The following is an 8,238-nucleotide window of genomic DNA, read 5'->3' as shown; positions in this document are numbered from 1 at the left end:
TTCTCAGTCCATGGACCTACAGCCCAAAACTGCTCTCCATAGAGTTTTCAGTGACTGATTTTTGGAATCAGATCTCCAGGTCTTTCTTCCTAATCCATCTTATTCTGGAAGCTCCACTGAAATCTGTTCAGTATCATAGCAACACACAAGCCACCACTGATAATAGGTGGTGGTGGATCATGAGGTACATTAGCCAGGACTTGAACCTAGTTCTCCTGAATGGAAGATGAGAATTCTACCACTGAACCACCATGGTGTTCTATATCATTCTCCATAAAAAGAAAGAATACTCATTTATTATAAGAGAAAAAGATCTTCCAAGCAAAAATTCAAACAGGAATTTATTACCTAGAATACTGATTCTTGGATGATATATGAATCACTTTTTTTTATTGTTGTAAATATATAATAAGTAACGTATCATTCTGTATGGAGTCCTGGTGTGGTGCTGTGGGTTAATGCACCAGACTGCCAAGCCGTTTGAACTGCAAGGTCAGAAGTTCAAGCTCACCAGCTGCTCCTCAGAAACTCTATACAGGGTCGCTATGGATCAGAACCGACTCGATGGCACTTAACAACAACAATCATTCTGTATGGAGTCCTGGTGTGGTGCTGTGGGTTAATGCGCTGGACTTCAAAGTTGGTTTGAACCGCAAAAGGTTGGCAATTCAAGCTCACCACCTATTCCTCAGAAACCCTACACTGGGTCGTTATTGGTCAGAACAGAGTCTATGGCACTTGACAACAACAACAATGTCATTCTATATAAGGAGTCCTGGTGTGGTGCTATAGGATAAGCACTTGAATGCTAACCACAAGGTTGGTGGTTCAAACCCACCAGTTGCTCCTTAGAAACCCTATACAAGGTTCTCTATGAATACGAACAGACTAATCGGCACTTAACAACAATCATTCTGTATGATCTACAATTTCATTTAAAGATTTGTCAAATAAAATATATATATACAAATGAGTATGATTCATATGCTGATTTAATGTTTCTTGTGTATACTTTGGTACATCATGTTAATTATGTTGTGCACCCACTGGTTGTCAAATTTTCCATCACCTTAAACAGAAATGCAATGTTTCCTAAATGATAACTTCCTTTTTCCCCTTCCCTGGTAGTCATTAGTAAACGTTTATCTCTATACATTTGCCAGTTCTAAATATTTCATGTGAGTAACATCAGACAATATTTGTCCTTTTGTGATTGACATATTCAGTCAGCATAATATTTAAAAGGTTCATCCATGAAGTAGCTTGTGTCAGAACTTTATTTCTGATATGACTTAGTAATATCCCTGAGTCACTTCTAAAGGGGGAAAACACATACAAAGTTGATTTGAAACTTGGCAATACTACTGAAAATTCCAGTTTAATTTTGTTGTAAGAAATTAAAGTGTTGCTTTAAGAAAATGTCTTATGGTTGTGAGTTATTCCAAAAGAGAAGTTTTAAATTCAATGAATGATAAAATATTACTTAAAAGCTAACTCTGAAATGAAACACAAAACGAAATTAAACCGTTTTGGTAGAACTCTCTAGATCCTTGGAACATGAAGACTCTTATTTAAGAAAAATCTGACCCAGAGCACATCTACAACAGCTTTGTGGAAAAGATAAAAAAAAAAAAAAAACACTTTTCACATATTCACTGCTTCCCGTTATTCTTGTTAGCTGCTTGTGAATGGGTCAGTACTACCCTGATTCATGACTACCCCATGCACAATGGAACCAAACACTACCCTATCTTATGCCATCCCAGTGATCCACACCAAAAACAGTTGCCATCAAGTTGTCATTATTTAATTGACCTTAAAAGTGCCTACCATAACATAGTCTACAAAGACAATGTGAATAGCGTCTGGGATTTTGAAAGCTCATGAGCAGCCGTCTTAAGTTGCAGCTATTGGTCTATCCATGTGTAGCAGAAAGAAAAGTGGTGAGAATTGAAGATGCTTGGGATCAATTAGTCCATTGGACTCATGGTACATGTAAACATCTGTCTCTACAACTCTGAAACAGGAAGAACTAGATGTCACCCAGCTACCGCTACCAACTACTCTGAAAGGAATCACATTAAAAGGCTACAGATAGAATGGGAGAAAATGCGGAACAAAACTCAAAAGATTTTTTTTTTTTAATTTAAAAAAAACAGTTATACTGATCAGAAGGAGACTGGAAGAACCTGAGACTCTGGCCCTTGACCACCCTTTAGGTCTGGGAAGGAATTCACCCTCATGGCCCAATTTTCAGCCAAGGAATATCGACTTTACTGAGGTATTCTCACCATGGAATTATCTATCATTCAAGATCAAGAGGGCAACATTTACCTGGGGACCAGGAATAAAGGTGTTGGAAAGGAGTATGGAATGGGAATAGGAACCATAAGGAGGAATTGGAATAACTTGTTAATCATGGAGAGAAATCATTGAGATGAAACAAAGTGTATGGTTTGTTGAATGAAAAACTGATGATTATGTCCGTAAACCTTCACTCAATTTACAATAAAAAGTTATTTGCTTAACAGGGTTCTGTGATCAAAGCATAGTCTGAATGGATTAAAAAAAAAAAAAACAGGGAAAACAATGTGAAGATGCTTGACTGTCTTATGCATATTGGTTTACTTGCCTCCTAATGTAAAATAGACATGAGTGGGATAGAAAGGAATACGGGGAAACATGATTACAGAAAGCTTGTAAGCCCATCTTCAACCTATAACTGACTGGAATACCTAAAAGGGGTTCCAGAACTTGCTCAGTAAAATAGGTTTCTGGCAGAGCCTTTGTTAGTCTATAGGACTTTCGGTAGAATCATGAGCTCCATCCAGAACCTTCTGAAGTGGAATATTCCCACTTGAAAAGACAAGCAGACCTCCCTGGACCAGCCAGAGAAATAAAAGATACTTCTGAAAGAAAGAACAGCAGGAAAAATCCAAAACAAAAATGGCAGTCTGATTGGCTACTACCAGAACAAGCAAGTTGTTCACTAGGGAGCCATTAAGGCAAGCAATCAAGTTCCTTCAGGACAAACCCCCTCCAAGACTGAAACTCAAAAGGAACACATGAATAGGCATGTAAGCTTGCTGGCAACCATGTTGGTCTCTTGGTGAGTGGAAGAGGAGAAAAGGCAGCAATGAAGAAATGGGCTGAGTTCGACCACAGTCCATAGACTCCCATTGACCTGGAGTTGAGAAACTGAAGAGAAGAGGAAGGGCTGATTGGTCCAAAGTGTGGTGAGACCTGGGAACTCCTGAGCCCATGAACAAGGACATAGCCATGGAAGGCTACAGATGAGAACCAAGCATCCAGCTGATACGAAGTGAGGGGAGATGCACAAGAACGCCCAAACTTTTAGAAAGTACCCATTTTACCTAGCTTCAATGGCTTGATGACTAGAACTTGACTAGAGCAAGATAAAGAAATTTGATAAAGGAAACAAGGGTAGATTGCTACAATTTGATGAACTTGACCTATATTTATGGATATAGTAGCTCAAAATACCAACTGAGAGTAAAGGAGTCTTCATATCAAGGATCAATCCTATCTTCTCTGTATACAGGGTTGATAGGGATGGGCAACTTAGATATTTGTTACCTAAAATGGGGAGGGGGCTACTCTGGTAGCATAGTGGTTACGAATCGGGCTGCTAACCTCAAGGTCAGTGGTTTGAAACTACCAGCTGTTTCACGGGAGAAAGATGAGGTTTTCTGCTCCCGTAAAGATTTGCAGCCTCAGAAACCCGGTGCAGGGTCACTATGAGTCTCAACTCCACAGTACTTAACAACAACAACAACATAAAGGCATGAAGTTATTGCCTTACAACTTTTCAAGAGGGCGTTTAGTTTCAGAGGGTGTGGGGGAATGTAGAATCCCCACTGAATAGTATTCATCTTGTCTAGATGGGTCTGGTGAAAAGAGATGAGGATAAAATTCTTACAATTCAATAGTTAGTGTTACCAAGACTAATTGCAACTGTCACAACTGTAAACGTAGAAGTTTTGTAACAAAAAATGGGGAGTATTTAATCTTGTAGTCCAGGAACTGAGGACCCTAGGACCATCAAGGGAGAAGAAAGAGCATTAGCAGAATGTGGGACCTTATCCAGAGAAGCAGTGACACCAGAGATGGAGACACAGATGAAGGCATGGAGAAATAGAGCAGCTGAGGACTCTAGACTCATGGAGAGAGAAAGGCTGTGTGCTGGCAGCCAGGTGTTGATGGCCAGGAGGAAGGCTTGTAGAATGTGCCCTTTGGTTGTTTAAATGATTATATATTCCTGAGTGTTTTGGTGTACGTCCCAAAAAAAAAAAAACGAAGGGAATAGAAACAAATACTTTTGAATGATGGTACACAGAGGTGATTGTAATCATTGCAATGAAACGATGATTGTAAAACTGATGTTCCCCCATGTACACTATCACTCAATTCACAATAAAAACTTAAAAAGAAAAAAAAATTATTTGTTTAAAACTTTTTATACCTATTTGCATTCAACTTTTCCAGTACTTCCACTTCTACTTTCTCATGAGGTTGTAAAATAACATTGGAAAGCAAGAAAAAACCCTTTATACTATAGTTTACATTTCTTAGTGGTCACATTGTTACTCAAAGAGGACTGATAAATAATGTTAGTGTTTCTGTCTTTTCTGACACAGATTGGAATGGTAACAAAGTCCTTTAGCATCAGAAAGTTATATCCACCTGAAAGATAAGAGGTGTTTTACTCCATTTGCTTTATCTAAGTCATGTCTTCAGTAAGACTCATCTTGTAAATAAACAATGACTAACACTCATGATTGGTACCACCTTCTCTTTTTGCCTTTCTGGGGTCAGAGATGATAGGTTACAAGCTTAATCCCAATTTATATAGTTATGTAACTGCATGAAACAAGTCAGACTAGAATGTGAAAAAAGGAAGCTTTTCAAAAAAAAACCTGTAACTGATTTATTGCCACTGCTCTGAAGAGACCTTTCAAGTGCATTTTATTTTCTACACTCCATCTAACTTTGTTTTTTAATAAGAAATTTTCTTAAGATCAAATTTCACATCCTTTCAGAAAAAATAAAATAAAAAACTTAGTCTTCCCATCAAAATTAATGGCTAGTTTACCCAAAAAGAAAAACAACCCAAATGTTCATCAACAGAAAAATGTAGGAGAACAAACGAGATGGCGGATCAAGTAGCAGTACAGTGAGGAGCTCCATCAGCAAAAACACAGAATACCAGACCAAGCAGACTCAGGGGTTGGGGGCAGAACTCTGAAGCACATATAAAGGGATATTTAGAAGGTTGGAAGGCTCACAGGTAGGGGAATGGGTAGCAGAAGCAAAAACTCCATTGCTTTCTAATTCAAGACTCTCAGCTGCTCCCAGAGCTGCCATCTTGGGCTAGAACAAGCAGGGGAAGGATCAGAGCAGCCACGAAGTTTGACAGAACTGTGGAGATAATTCTGTGGACCTTTTTTTTTTTTTTTTTTTTGTATCTGTTCATTGGTCTCTTGCTGTCTGCGCACCTCCATTCTAGTGACTAGAGGGGGTGCCTGAGCAAGTGGATACCCCACCCCCAGAGGGTTCTACTATGCATACACACAGATCGTCTCGAAATTTAAAGTGACAATTTCCACTTAAAAACCAAATGGCACCACAGAATGGGAAAAAATCTTTTGCAATGACACATCAGTCAAGGGACTCATTTCTAAAATATATAGGAAACAACAACATCTCTACAAGAAAAAGACAAATAACCCAATTAAAAAGTGGGTATAGGACATGAACAGACACTTCACCGAGGAAGAGATCTGGACAGCCAACAAACATATGAAGAAATGTTCACGATCACTAGCCATTAGAGAGATGCAACTCAAAACACCAATGAGATATCACCTCACACCAACAATAACAGCAAAGATCAAAAATGTAGAGGACAATAAATGCTGGCGGGGATGTGGAGAGACTGGGACACTCCTGTATTACTGGTGGGACTGCAAAATGGTCCAACCTCTCTGGAAAGCAATATGGCACTTCCTCAGAAGGTTGAAAATAGAAATACCTTATGATCCAGCAATTCCTCTACTTGGTATTTACCCACAAAAAAAACGAGCCACAACACGAGAAGATATATGCACACCAATGTTCATAGCAGCACTATTTACAATAGCAAAAAGATGGAGACAGCCAAAGAGCCCATCAACTGAAGAATGGATAAACAAACTTTGGTACATACACACAATGGAATATTATGCTACCTTGAAGAATAACAAGGAAGCTGCATACCACTGGTTAACATGGATGAACATTGAGGGCATTATATTGAGTCAGTCACAAAAGGAGAAATACTGCATAGGACCACTACTGTAAAAGACTAAGAAAAAGAAAGGGGGGTGGGGGAATTCATTGCTGATTGCTGGGATGTTCGGGGTGGGGTGAGGGGAGGGAGGGGTAGGTGGAGCACAGGGCAGGGAAAGACACAGGATAGTTTGGGTGCTGGGGAGGGGAGCAGTATACAAGAAGGAAGAGGGGAACGGAAGAACAAAGCAGATGGGAGAACAATTAGGCAGGTTTGAATGGGCTAAGTGTGACAGAGGTAAATAATGATGTATGCACAACCTTGGAACAACAGTGTCCTGGGATACAGAGATTGAGCCATGGTTAGAATGGGGAAAAGGGGGGAATAATGTTAAAATGCTTGGCTGTCTTTTGAATCTTGGTTTTCCTTGCAGTTTATTATAAAATAGACACTGGAAGGGGAGAGAGAGGAATAGCCAGAAACATCATCATAGAAAGCTTGTAAGTCCGTCTTCTGCCCATAACTGATTGGAATATCTAAAATGGGGCTACAACATGCCCAGTGAAGGAGGCTTCCTGCGGAGCCTCTACAATACATAAGACTATAGATGGAAGCCTGAACCACATCTAGATCTTCAGAGATGGGAAATTTCCACTTGAAAGGATTAGCGGACCAGCCTGGAGCGGCTAGAAGAACAGAAGACACTTCTTGAAAGAAAGACCTACAGGAAAAATACAAAACAATAGAGGCAGACTGACTGTTACTACAAGAACGAGCAAGTTGCTTGCCCAGGAAACATCAAGGCATTTGGTAGGGTCCCCTCGGTGCAAACCCCCTTCCAAGACTAAGACTCAATGGAATGACATGCTCTGATTGGTGACTGCTACCGCATTGGTCTACTGGTGAGTGGAAGGGGGAAAGGCAGCAATGAAGAAATGGGCTGAGTTCAACCACAGTCCATTGACTCCAGTTGACCTTGAGATGAGAGAGAAAAGGAAGGGCTGGTTGGTCCAAATTGTGGTGAGACCTAAGGACACCTGAGTCCATGGACAAGAACATAGCCACAGAGTAGAGCTAAGAGCATCCAGCTGATATGAAGTGAGGGGAGTTGCACAGGAACACCCAAACTTGCAGAAAGTACCCATTTGAACTAGCATCAATGGCTTGATAATCAGAACTCGACTAGACGAAGAGTGTTGTTGTTGTCAGATGCCATCGAGTCGGAACCAACTCATAGTGACCCTATGCACAGCAGAATGAAACAATGTCCGGTCCTGGGCCAACCAAACTACCGCTGCCACACTTGATGCCATCAATGATGCCACCTGGCCGATCCATCTCGTTTGGGGTCTTCCTCTTTTTCTCTGACCCTCCATCTTACCTAGCATGACATCCTTCTCTAGTGACTGTTCCCTCCTGACAATATGTCCAAAGTATGAGAGACGAAGTTTAGCCATCTTGGCCTCCAAAGCGCGCTCTAGCTGCACTTCTTCCAAAACAGATCTATTGGTTCCTTTGGAAGTCCATGGCACTTTTAGTATTCTCCTCCAACTCCACAATTCAAAAGCATAAATTCTTCTACGATCTTCCTTATTTATTGTCCAGCTTTCGCATCCATATGAGGTTATTGAAAATACCATGGCTTGGGTCAGGCGCACCTTAGCCCTCAAGCTGACATCTCTGTTCTTCCACACTTAAAAAAGTTCCTGTGCAGCAGATTTGTCTAATGCAATACGTCATCTGTTCTCTTGACTGCTGCTTCCGCAAATATTGATAGTTGATCCAAGAAGAATGAAGTCCTTGACAACTTCAGTCTTTTCTCTGTTGATAAGAGTGTTGTTTATTGGTCCAGTAGTGAGGATTTTTGTTTTCTTGACATTGAGATGCAATCCATACCGAAGGCTGTGTTCTTTGATCTTCATCAGTAAATGTTTCAAGTCCTCTTCACT

This window comes from Chrysochloris asiatica, unplaced genomic scaffold (assembly GCF_000296735.1).
Source record: "Chrysochloris asiatica unplaced genomic scaffold, ChrAsi1.0 scaffold00074, whole genome shotgun sequence".
Lineage (NCBI taxonomy): Eukaryota > Metazoa > Chordata > Mammalia > Afrosoricida > Chrysochloridae > Chrysochloris > Chrysochloris asiatica.
Note: the sequence above shows the minus strand (reverse complement) of the source record.